The sequence below is a fragment of the Gymnodraco acuticeps genome, unplaced genomic scaffold (genome assembly GCF_902827175.1).
Source record: "Gymnodraco acuticeps unplaced genomic scaffold, fGymAcu1.1, whole genome shotgun sequence".
Taxonomy (NCBI): domain Eukaryota; kingdom Metazoa; phylum Chordata; class Actinopteri; order Perciformes; family Bathydraconidae; genus Gymnodraco; species Gymnodraco acuticeps.
In genome coordinates this window covers 463,001-475,716 of record NW_022991958.1, presented here as the reverse complement: position 1 = coordinate 475,716, position 12,716 = coordinate 463,001, and positions in this window count along the sequence as shown.

Below are 12,716 nucleotides of genomic sequence, written 5' to 3'. Positions count from 1 at the left end.
TCTCTCTCACCTATCTCAGACATAGTCATTGAACAGGATGATGTTAGGAATCTCTTAAAACGAGTCAATATTAGGAAGGCCCCAGGTCCTGACCATATTTGTGGGCGTACACTCCAGTATTGTGCTAGCAAACTCTGTGGTGTTTTCCAGCATATCTTCCAACTGTCACTTGAGAATAGCCAAATTCCTGATATGTGGAAATCCTCAACTGTAATTCCCATCCCTAAGAAACCTCATCCTAAAGTCCTAAACGACTTCAGACCGGTGGCTTTAACGTCATTGTTAATGAAAAATGTTGAGAAAATTGTTAAAGGCCTTGTCATGTTATTAGTAGGTGGTGAACTTGATCCACTCCAATGTGCGTATCAGGCAGGGAGAGGCGTAGAGGATGCAAAGCTTTGAGAAGCCACAAGCCCATGCTAGGCTTTTGTTTGCTGACTTTTCTTCAGCATTTAACAAAATGCAGCCGCATCTCCTGGTGGAGAGCCTATGTCATGTTAAACTGCCCGATCAACTAGTTTTATGGATTTTAAACTTTCTAACTAATAGAGAGCAGACGGCGTCTGTCAATGGACGCCTCTCTGACTCTGTCATCACTTCCACGGGCTCGCCTCAAGGATGCGTTCTTTCACCCTTACTTTTTATAATGTACACTGATAAATGCAGGAGCATGCATGCACAGCTGCTTGGTTAAATTATCTGATGATACCGCCCTCTTGTCCTTCCTTAGCGGCTCAGAATCAGGCCACGAGTGTGCTCTTACTGATTTTATTTCCTGGTGTGATGACAGTTTTCTGGATTTAAATGTCTCTAAAACCCAGGAATTGATCATTGATTTTAGACGTCACAAGGATGTTCCAAAGGAGTGCATCATACACAATGACAATGTTGAAATTGTCACATCATATAAATACTTGGGCACCATTTTCGATGACCACCTCAAATTTGATGTGAATACTGAGTGTATTGTGAAGCGGGGTCCACAGAGAATGCACCTTCTTCGCAAACTGAACTCTTTCTCTGTCAGGCCTTTCATTCTTTGTCGTTTTTACCAAGCATTCATTGAGAGCCTTATTTGTTTTTCTTTTATCTGCTGGTTCAACACATTCTCACTCCCAACTCGGCCTATGTTGACGTTATGTCAGGATCCCTGTCGTCACTTTCCAACGCAAGGGGGGGCCCTTTAGCGTCGAGTTTCAACTATCAGGGAGTCCCATTGACTTGCATAGAGCTCCCTGAACATTGATAATAGACGAGTTGGGATCGCGGCAAAATGCTCGCCGCAGATCCATTCTCACAGCGTTTATCAACCTTTTTCTAACTCAATATCAAGCCACACTTATTGTTTTTACTTCTTTATTTTAATTGAATAATGTAGGTCATTTGTTGCCGTCAGTTATGGTGAGAGTAGGGGCTCAGAATACTGAAATCTGTATTGTTTCATCGTTTTTTCCTTCTAATTTTGTATTATTTTCTAAACCACACACTGTTATTTACTCAACAATAACACATAATTATCCTTGTGTTTATTTATTTGTTTGATTAATAAACACAAGTTGGAGTCCGTCAGGACCGAGGGTCGGAGCAGCTCATAGTAGTTGCTTAAGATAATTTTACACACGGAAGTAAGTATTCTCTCTGCTTTGCTCAAACCCCGTGATGAGTCCTCAAGCTCTGTGATTGGATGATTTAGCCGCAATGCACACTGGGATATGGTGTTTATGTGATATGAAATCCGAAAACATTTTTTTTTTAAAAAATACTTTATTCCGAGTGTGCTTGCTTTTCTCTTTGGAAGTCATCACATAACGGCATTGTAATACACGGTTCGGCTGCATTAAATATTACACATATGCCGTAGTTCTTGATTTATAGAGCCCTGATGAGAAGACTTCTGGACAAACAGGAAGAGCTGCCGCCGAAACTGAATATGTGACATGGATCATAAATATATCAGCAATTAAACAACATCTTTAATTTATTTTCACACAATACGTCTCCTTGCAGTATCAACACTAATTCGGCTGATTTTTATATTTGATCCAATTGGTAGATAGGCTGTATTTACACCATAACGGTGCACAGCTGATAGAAAGGGACACCTAGTGGTTAAAGCACGTTATTGACATTTATTAATTTTATTATTAGATATTAATAGGAGACACAGACAGACAAACTAATAAGGCTTTATTTAAACATTAAAGATTACTTTAGGTTAAGGTCTTATTTTGAATAAGAAAAAAGCTTTGGGGGTATAAATATTAAGCCTGACAAAGTACTAATATATTGCTTTCCTGCAATGTTAACTACTGTATGTTTAAGCACTTATTTTTAACTGATATTTTACATATGTATTATACTCTTATAAGATGTATGTAGATAGTATAAGAAATGTGCAGAATAGGACAGTTTAATGGTGGAGGTATACACCGATATTGATAGGTGTCTTGTAATGCACTGTTGAGGAACCTGCGACCCAAGTTTTTCATCTCCGACCTTGTCAGGTATTGAACAATCAATAAATAAAGAACACAGAATTGTTAAATATAAAACACAGAATTTGTGTGATTATACTAAATGATTTACAAATAAACACCACTACATATTTACAACTGTTACACATGCTGATGTAACGCAAATGTTTCCAACTTGGGATCAATAAAGTATATCTTATCTTAAGATGATCGATGGCTACTGCCATATTTGCAAAATGTGCCTCCGAACCTTGACAAGTGCATGTTTCAGGCTTATCAATGAACAACAGGAGGGGTCACAGACATAAGACCAGCTGTTAAATAAAGCTCTTCTGACCTTAGCTCGCATGTGGGTATATATTAATGCTGCCCATTATGGACACAAGCCATTTTCACCCATTTATTAATTATATGTTTTAAATGTGAGTGTTCCTATCCCCTAAACCTCCAGGGATGTACACAGTTTAATACTGGCAACTTCTTATTATGGGAAATACGAAAACGTCTTTTAAAACTACAACTCCCAGTAGAGACGTGCCATAGAACATGTTGCGAAACACACAATAGCCAGCATGTGTAGTTCTGGGGACGGGGTGGGGGAGGTGGGGACGGGGTGGACCCATTCAAATCCAGTTTTGGACAGTCTGCCGTGGTTCCATCCCATTTCAAAGTGCTGTTCGACGCTCGGCGTAACCCTCGGCGCACACTCAAACATCCAATCACAGAGCTTGAGGACTATCACGGGGTTTGTCAAGCGAAGCGGAGAGAATACTTACTTCCGGGTGTAAAATTCTCTAAAGCAACTACTATGAGCTGCTCCGACCCTCGGTCCTGACGGACTCCAACTTCTGTTTATTAATAAAACACAAGGATAATTATGTGTTATTGTTGAGTAAATAACAGTGTGTGGTTTAGAAAATAATACAAAATTAGAAGGAAAAAACAATGAAACATAACTGTTTTGACAGCAACACAAGTCCTACATTATTCAATTAAAATAAAGAAGTAAAAACAATAAGTGTGGCTTGATATTGAGTAAGAAAAAGGTTGATAAACGCTGTGAGAATGGATCTGCGGCGAGCATTTCGCCGCGATCCCAACTCGTCTATTACCAACGTTCAGGGAGCTCTATGCAAGTCAATGGGACTCCCTGATAGTTGAAACTCGACGCTAAAGGGCCCCCCTTGCGTTGGAAAGTGACAACAGGGACCCTGACATAACGTCAACATAGGCCGAGTTGGGAGTGAGAATGTGTTGGCTGGTTCCATAGCCTTACACTTAAAGACAGGAACAGCCTGATTGTTAAAACCTGCTCTAAGATCATCGGCGTGAAACAGAGAGACTTAAACTCCTTCTGTAACCATCAGATTCTGCGGAAAGCAGAGAGCATTCTGGCCTCTCCAGGTCATGTTCTCTCACATGAATTTCGTCTGTTGCCATCAGGGTGAAGATATGCTCTACCTGCTCTAAAGACTAATCACTTTTCAAAATCATTCATCCCTTCTGCACTCAAACTTTTAAATTCTTGAAAGGCTTTTAACTTGATTATTTATTTATTATTGTGATGCTATGAACTATTAATAGTGTAAATTGGAATGATCTACATCTCTGCTCCCGGGTGTATCTGTGTGTTTTCTTCCTGTAGTTCCTGCCTGTGTACATGACATAAACTGCTGCTCATAACCAATTGCCCCTTGAGGGATTAATAAAGTTGTTGATTGATTGATTTAGTTTATTTTATATTTCTAATAACAGTGTGAAGGATTTAGTGGCATCTAGTGGTGAGAATGGAGATTGCAGCCAACTGAAATCCTTTCGCTCACCCCTCCCTTCCTAAGCCTGTCGGAGGACCTACGGAGGATTCAGGAGACATAAAACAGTAGAGAACCCTCTCTCCAAACGTATAAATATAAATGTGATTAAGTCTTGATGTAATACAGAGCAATATTCCAGATGGAAAATGTGAAGTACAAGTGTGTAAAACAATTGTAAATAATAATTGGATGATAATACAATTGAAAAATTAAGGTGTGAAAGGTCATTTAAATGTGTTTGATGCACAAAATCTCTTATTAAATATATGAGGTTTTTATGTGGCATTTGAATGTATTTTTGATTCAATACTTGATTCAGACTTGATAAAATGCCCCAACCCTATCATACTGTAACATTCAATAATATGTTCATCATTAAACCACACAAAGACACTGAATCAGGTCTACTGTGGTATTGGTATAAGTGGTATTTGTATAATTTATGTAAGCCTTGTGAGTGTTACTACCCTGATTGCCTATAATTAGAACAAATAGACTTTGCGTAGGATTGAAAATCACAGAGAGATAAGAATTAGCAAACCTCTGGTCCAAGTGCATTGTCTTTAGAAATGATTTGCATTAAGAAATAAATGAGTAATTTTAAAGGATTCTTCCTTTTAAAGGCTCATTAAAGACGGTCGTGAAAATAACGTTGATCGGGTGAAAAGTCCAAAAGTCTTTTATGTAACATACGTGTGACTAATGTGCCAACTGGGAAGTGTTTGAGCAGCGTTCAGCTCTCAAACGGCCTCACCAGGACGGTACCCCCATCCATCCATCTATCTCCCCTTGCCTTTTTGGGTGAGTTTTGGCTTCATAGCCTCTGTGCCAATTGTCCTTGTCCGGGTCACCACCAAGCTGGATGCCAATCTGTCACTGCTGCCCGAAACGCCCCTACCCGATGCCTCTTTTTGCCCCCCGTCCATAAAAAAAACATTTGTCACGGACTCTTCCTATGCCTGCTGTAGAAGACCCCGCTGCTCTCACTTAATTAAGTATCAGGAGCCTTTGCGGTGGTGCCATGGTGAGAAACGTGCAGGAATGAGGGGAGACAGAGAGGGAAAAAATGGTAGACCCTGTGCGATTTATAACCCACATTTGCATAATGGGATTAATAGGACCTCTGTATGTATTCAGCGGTGGTGGAGGAGTTGAAAGGGGGAGGGCGGGTCATGGCAGGGGGAATATAGATCAAGGCAGTGCAGACAAGTGCAAGAATACACCTGCTTGACTGGCTAGTGACAGGAGCGACTGGATTTCCCCCCCCCCCTGCTGTGATGTTTTGATAACATGGCCTCTGAAGGGGGCAGGGCAGAGTGTGGGGGTGTCAGCGAGCCCCCGTCGCGCTGAGACATCCCCCTTTACCCTAAAGAGTCCTGTGACAGTTGGACCAAATTGTACGTCTCATTTATTTACCATGGAGAATCTGGAGGCATGCTTCTCCTCCGAGGCCGTGCTCAGAGGGCCCACAGTCTGCCGCTCAGTAAACAATGCAGGGGGGGAATGATCTCACACAAACTCTATATTTTCGCAGTTTTACACAATATCAATTATGTTACCAATTTATGAAGAAGACGCCAATTAAAAAGCTTTAAGTAGTGGCATTATTATTTTTTAAGGAGTCTCTAATGCTGTCTATGTTAAGAGGCGTCAATAAGAACAACTTGTGCATTGCAAGGTTGGTAAAACTCTCTCCGACTGATTATGAACACTTATTTATAGAAAAATGTCTGCAGACAATGTGAAGCTCAGTCTATTTCACTGCAGACGTGGATGATGAAAATCCTTTATATTACACCTTGGGTCTTTTTGACATTGACTTTCCTTCCACAAAGTAACATGTATTTACAAAGCGCTTTTCACACACATAGTCACAAAGTGCTTGACAAAGCATTAAAACATCATACGAATGAAGAAGTGCTAAAAACACAATACACAATACAAAATTAAAGAATTAAAATGGTATGGGGTCAAGTGCACCCCATTGCTGTTTGTTTAAACAAATACTGCTTACTGTAGTAATATTATACAACGTATCTCATACAAATACAAACATTTACGTAAATACTTTTTTTGGTTATATAAGATAATCCGAAAAGAATGTTAGGGTTGATACACCCCCGAGAGAACCAATCACAGATATAGAACACAAGAAAAGTCTTTAAATACTAACCAACACCAGAGACTCTACACAAAATATAAATGTTACTTTCCAAAATAAACTTCCTTAGAGTTTGTCTCAAGTTCTAACCACTCTTTACTCTACCTAATCCTATTCAACAAATTCAAACTGTTATCTTTTCATTCTTATACATCCATTAAACATTCCGACCAAGTTTGTATCTCTTTGAATATCTTATCTTTTGATGCTGCAGTCCATTTTGTTAATGTAATCTTTATAATATCTGACATTTGTTTCCGTTAGAGAATAATAGATTGCATTTGTATAAAGCAGGTAATGAACTCAAAGAAGGCACATTTTTTCTTCCATCAATTTATCTTCTCAATACCTTTTTCCTCTTGTCATGATCCTAGCTGTTAGTTCATCTGCTTGCTGTTTTCATTTTGAAATGTTCTTATTCTGTGGCATGTCCATTTGTACTTCCTGTCTTTGTCTGTTTTCCCGCCTGTTATGATTTTCTATCCTGGCCTTATTAGTTTGACTCTTTTCCCATTAGCCCTGCAACTACCTGACCTCATGCAAACCTGCACTTTATCCTTTCTTAGTTCAGCTTCTAATGTATGTCCTAGTTTTCTCTGAGTCATTGTGGGACTCTTGATGTTTGTCATATATCTGGATGTTCTGTTCTGTTTGCATTATCTGTAAAAAGTCTGAAGTAAAACTATTTTCTGTTCAAGCTCAAAATGCTAAAATGAGGCCAACTTGCCATCACACACAGGCCATAACTCTGTCCTTCAGCCCGACCATTGTTAGTGACGGCAGCGCTCCAGCAGCAGCTGTGGGAGCAGAACTCTCCCCTAACCCTCAGTGGTACAGTAGAAACTGAACCCCATCTGTGTCGGACCTCCACAATCCCATCTGGTCACTGTAATGTTCAAGTGAAGCTCTTTTGGTGACGTTCAGGAAACTAAACTATAGTGTTTAAAAGGTGGCGACAGGCAAAAGGGGCCAAGTTCAACATTAACTGAAAGGAACGGTTTCACAGTTTGATATTCTGGCAAATAATTTATATAATTTAATAATTTATTTATTATAATTTATTTATTAATTTAACACAAATTATTAAAGATATTTAATATAGATGTATGAAACATGTTTAAACCACAAACGTAATCATCATGCTGTTTGGAGTTTTCCCTTTCCTGTAGTTTTTTCTGTAGGTTTTTGTGCATTTAATGGCGCTTTTCCACTGCAGCATGTAGCACGTTTTTTTTTTGCTTTTCCACTAGGGGTAGTTCCGGCTCAGGCCTAATTTTTCACCTTTTTTCTGGCCGTCCAAAATTGAGGTTCTTACCGGGCCAACAACCGGGCTGAATATGTTAAACTAGTGACGTAAACACTCTCGACTGCTGATTGGTCAGAGAGAATCGCTGGCAAGGGAGCTACAACTACAACAACAAGAACATATTTTACCGTGATTTAATTGTAATACATTTTCAAAGACGGCAGGCGAAAAACCTTTTAAAATGCGTGTTTTTCTGAATGGAGATCGGATCGATCAGGCTAAGCTAACGTTATATATGCTCCGACCGTCCACACTCACAACAACGGCCTACAGACATAAATAAACCAGCGACTGTATTCCCCATGACACAGACAGTCTGTGGTTTGTACTTGTTTAACTTTTGTCTAGTTTCTGAACAGATATGAGGAGCTGTGAGCTCTGAGTGCTAACAGCTAACGGCTGATGTTTTGGTTTTGTGGTTCGCATTGAAGATGACGTCACGGCAGTTTTATGCAGCATCGCTCCGCCCGCTGAACAGCCGATCGCCCCGCCTACACTGCATTACTATAGTTACTACCCCAGTAACTAAACTGTAATGGAAACGCAGCATAAAGTGAGCCTGGCCGACCAAGGCCTAACCATACCGTACTAAGCCCTGCTAGGTCCTGCAGTGGAAAAGCGCCATAAATGGTCTGCAAAGGCTAAAATCCCTGTGTTCCCTCCAGAGGGAATTTCTCTTTCGGAACCTGATAATGAGCAGACTATTCATCTTTAAAGGAATCACTAATATAGTAGGGACTTGACCCGAGTTAACTCAACCTCAACTTTCTGTTTTAGTAAAATGTGACACTTCTAATTGAATAACTTTACAGAACATGTCATTATTATTCAAACAACCTCAGATCCCTGAATTTAAATACTCTAACAATACTAGAATATATAATTTTTCCAGGAGGTTGCTTTATCAAATAGCATTCACCTCGTGAAACAATACTTTGATTAGAGCTGAAAAAAAAGTTGTTAAAAAATATAAACGTGTTTTCTCCAAAGTGTGATTGAACTGTGGCGGTAAGGAAACCTCCTCTCCTGATGTCTGGATCATGGAACTAGTGATGAATTACGGCTCTTTGAAGGGAGCCGGATCTTATGGCACCGTTCCTTTCCGAGAGCCGTTTAAAAGAGCCGAGCCGTTCAAAAGAGCCGTTTTTTTTAAAGTGGAGATTATTTGTTGACCCTGCTTTAAATTATATTTTGGCTTTACAAATGTTGCACTCCGCTTTATCATTGCCTAGGTTTTGGTTGAAGTGCATCCAAATGCTGCTGCGTTTGGCTAATTTTTACACCCGAAAAACACGTCGTCTACCTGTACCACTGAAGAACGGCTGTCACCAAGTAAGCCTACGACTCGGTTCCCTTCGTTCGTACCAAAGAGCCGTTCAAAAGAATCGGATCGTTCGTGAACACTACATGGAACACTGTGAACATTGTGCTGAGCACCTGGAAACGCTTGTTATTCCAACTGTAAGCAGATGGTTTATGTGTATGAATTTCAATGTGATAGTGATCATGTGTGAAGGTTCGCCTTCCCATGCTGCACCACTGTGATTCGCTGCGAGTCCGCTGGGTAAAGCAGATTTACTGAGAGAGGGAAACCAATGAGTCCCGCGGATCATGCTCAAATCCCCCATGCCTCGTTCAGCCTGCAGGTTGCCGGAGTGCCACCCCTAATTTAATTACCTCCCTCGGTCTGACGGAGCTGCTGCCTGCACTGGCTGCCATCCCTGCATTACATTAAACATGCACCATTGGGGAAAAGTGCAGGCGGCGGAGGCCAGCCTCTCATAAATGAAGCAGACTAGCACGAGTGAGTGGAGACGCACAAAAATACAAATAGCGGCACAATCCCTTCTGAGCAGGTGAGAGCTGTGCAGATGCTCTTCAGTCGGCAGGAAAATAAGCCCTTAATTACTACCCACTCTTCCTCTGTTCCTCTCCCTCCCCCTCGTCTCCCAGTCCTTCGTCGCACTGCGCTGCGGTTGGGAAGCTGGCCTCGGGGCTGGTGATTGCGGTGCGGGGCTCCTTAGAGAGTATTCCCCTGTTATTATCCTTAAACAAGCAATTACAGCCGAGTCTCCATGTAGAGCAAAATAGAGAGGGCACACCCATAGAACAAGCTCTGGGTTGCTCAGACAACGAATAGCAAAAGCCCTCCCGGGCAATTTTGTTTCTGGAATTGGCTGCACCAGAGCTGTGATGATGGAAGGAACGCTTTGGTTATCATGAAAACAAAGTTTAAATAGCAGCGCTGAAAACAATACAAGCAAAGAAATGCTATATTTGACACAGGATGGTTACGAAACACATTTTTGTATTGTTTCAAAGGCACAGTCATTTTCCTGGAGGCTGGGTTTCGGAGAACAGTAAATTAGAATGCAGCTCAGGCCTCAGGGGGGGACTCCAGCTCAGATGTTGAGCAGCAGAGTGTGTGTGGGGGGGGGAGCCTGAGCTGGAGCTGGTTTAATGGACCTGTTGGAGTGGAGGTGAAGCAGAAGGGCCCAATGTTTTCAATGACCTCACACTTGTTACTGGGAAAACCTGCTTGGGTAATTTAAAGCAAGAGGGAAGTGGAACATTACTGACAATTTAGAAAAGTTATCCGTGTTTATAATGCCATTAGCACTCCTTCCTAAAAAAGCAATGGAATGAAAATCTGAGAGCTATTTATAACACGCCTAGAGGAACCCTACCTCATTGAATGACTCTACTGGTTATTAGAGTTGTCATTAACAATGTGTTTATAATGCATCTTAGGAAAAAAACAATAACTGACTGTGATACTATGTGTGCTTCAGGAGATCAACTACTGCGTCATATTTTTTGTTTAAGGTTTATTTGGTGAGAAAACATTAAAGAACATATTTTTCTTTCATTTTCAGAGGTCTGATCAATTTGGATATCAGACCGCTGCATTTGTAGGTAGTGGGTTACGTTTAGGGTTTATATGCTCTTATCAGAGATTTCTATGAGTAAATGTTAATTTAGCATTCTCGTGACAGTCATCAGCGTACATGCTTTTCATGATTCATGCATTACTGTTGTGCATGTTATGGGGATTACCTGAATTTGGAGTGTAAAATGATTTGTTCATTATGGTACGGCTTGAACCAGGAATCTCTGCTAATTGCTATAATGTTGGAGCTGCTGTGTTACTGGGTAGGTTAGCCTCTCTTCAGTTTCTGTTTCCCAGATAACACTATGTGCTGTGGTCTGGCAAACATTAGTGCCAACATTACGGCCATTGCCCCCTTCAGTCCATATTCCTCTCTCCTGCTGGCTTCCCTGAAGTGACATCACAGCATTACCTCACTGCAGCCTAACACACTCACTGTGATGTTGCCATAACAATGTATTCCACTGGCTCTCAGCTCAGCACTGAGGCAGTCCATCACTCATAAAGCTGTGCTGCCTCTCACTGGGAGGCTACAGGAGGCCCCCCCCCCCAGCTCAATGGCGGCGGAATGTTTTTCACGAGGAAAGCCAAATGAGGAGAATGGATTCAGCAGATGTGCTATATGAAATAGTCAAATTGAGCATGGGAAAACTCTTCATACAAATAAAAATAATAAGCAGGGATGACTACAAGGCGCAATAAATTGACCAAAAGGTTTTGGCCGATTAAAAGCCTGGTCTGGCTTTGTAGATTTGTTATGAGGGGGGCAGACTTTTATATAAAGATGTCAAGGCAAAGGAAGCTCTCCAGGTTTTATTTCTATCCAAAGTGTTCTTACATGGACTGGAATTTCCCTACATCGGATATAATGCCGTTCACGGACCAATATTGGAATATTCTGTTGTTGTTATTGTTGAGCCGTGTAATCCATCAGATCAGAATCAGAATACCTTTATTAGTCTCACAGAGGGGACATTTATATTTGTTTCAGCCACTAAAGAACCAAATATAGCTTAATATCAATCAAGGAAAATGCATGAAAATATTAAAGATAAAACCATCCATCCACTATCCATCCATCCACTATCCATCCATCCACTATCCATCCATCCATCCACCTATCCATCCATATATCCATCCATATACAGTTGCAAGACACAGTATGTGAACCCTTTGGATTCTCCACACATAGCGTTGTGTGTTCCTTCCAAACAACTCAACTTTGGTTTCATCTGTCCACAGAATATGTTGCCAGTAGTGCTGTGGAACATCCAGGTGCTCTTTTGCAAACTTCAAAATTGCAGCAATGTTTTTTCTGGACAGCAGTGGCTTCCTCCGTGGTGTCCTCCCATGAACTCCATTCTTGTTCAGTGTTTTACGTATCGTAGATTCGTCAACAGAGATGTTAGCATGTGCCAGAGATTTATTTAAGTCTCTAGCTGACACTCTAGGATTCTTCTTCACCTCATTGAGCATTCTGCGCTGTGCTCTTGCAGTCATCTTTACAGGACGGCCACTCCTAGGGAGAGTAGCAACAGTGCTGAACTTTCTCCATTTATAGACAATTAGTCTTACTGACTGATGAACATCAAGGCTTTTAGAGATACTTTTGTAACCCTTTCCAGCTTTATGCAAGTCAACAATTCTGAATCGTAGGTCTTCTGAGAGCTCTTTTGTGCGAGGCATGGTTCACATCTGGCAATGCTTCTTAAGAATAGCTCATTCAAAACTGGTGTGTATTTTTTATAGGGCAGGGCAGCTTTAACCAACACCTCCAATCTCGTCTCATTGATTGGACTCCAGGTTGGCTGACTCCTGACTCCAATGAGCTCTTGAAGAAGTCTTTAGCCTAGGGGTTCACATACTTTTTCCACCCTGCACTCTGAATGTTTACATGGTGTGTTCAATACAAACATGAAAACATATCATTGTTTGTGTGGTATTAGTTGAAGCAGACTGTGTTTGTCTATTGTTGTGACTTAGATGAAGATCAGAACACATTTTATGACCAACTTATGCAGAAATCCAGGTCATTCCAAAGGGTTCACATACTTTTTCTTGCAACTGTATC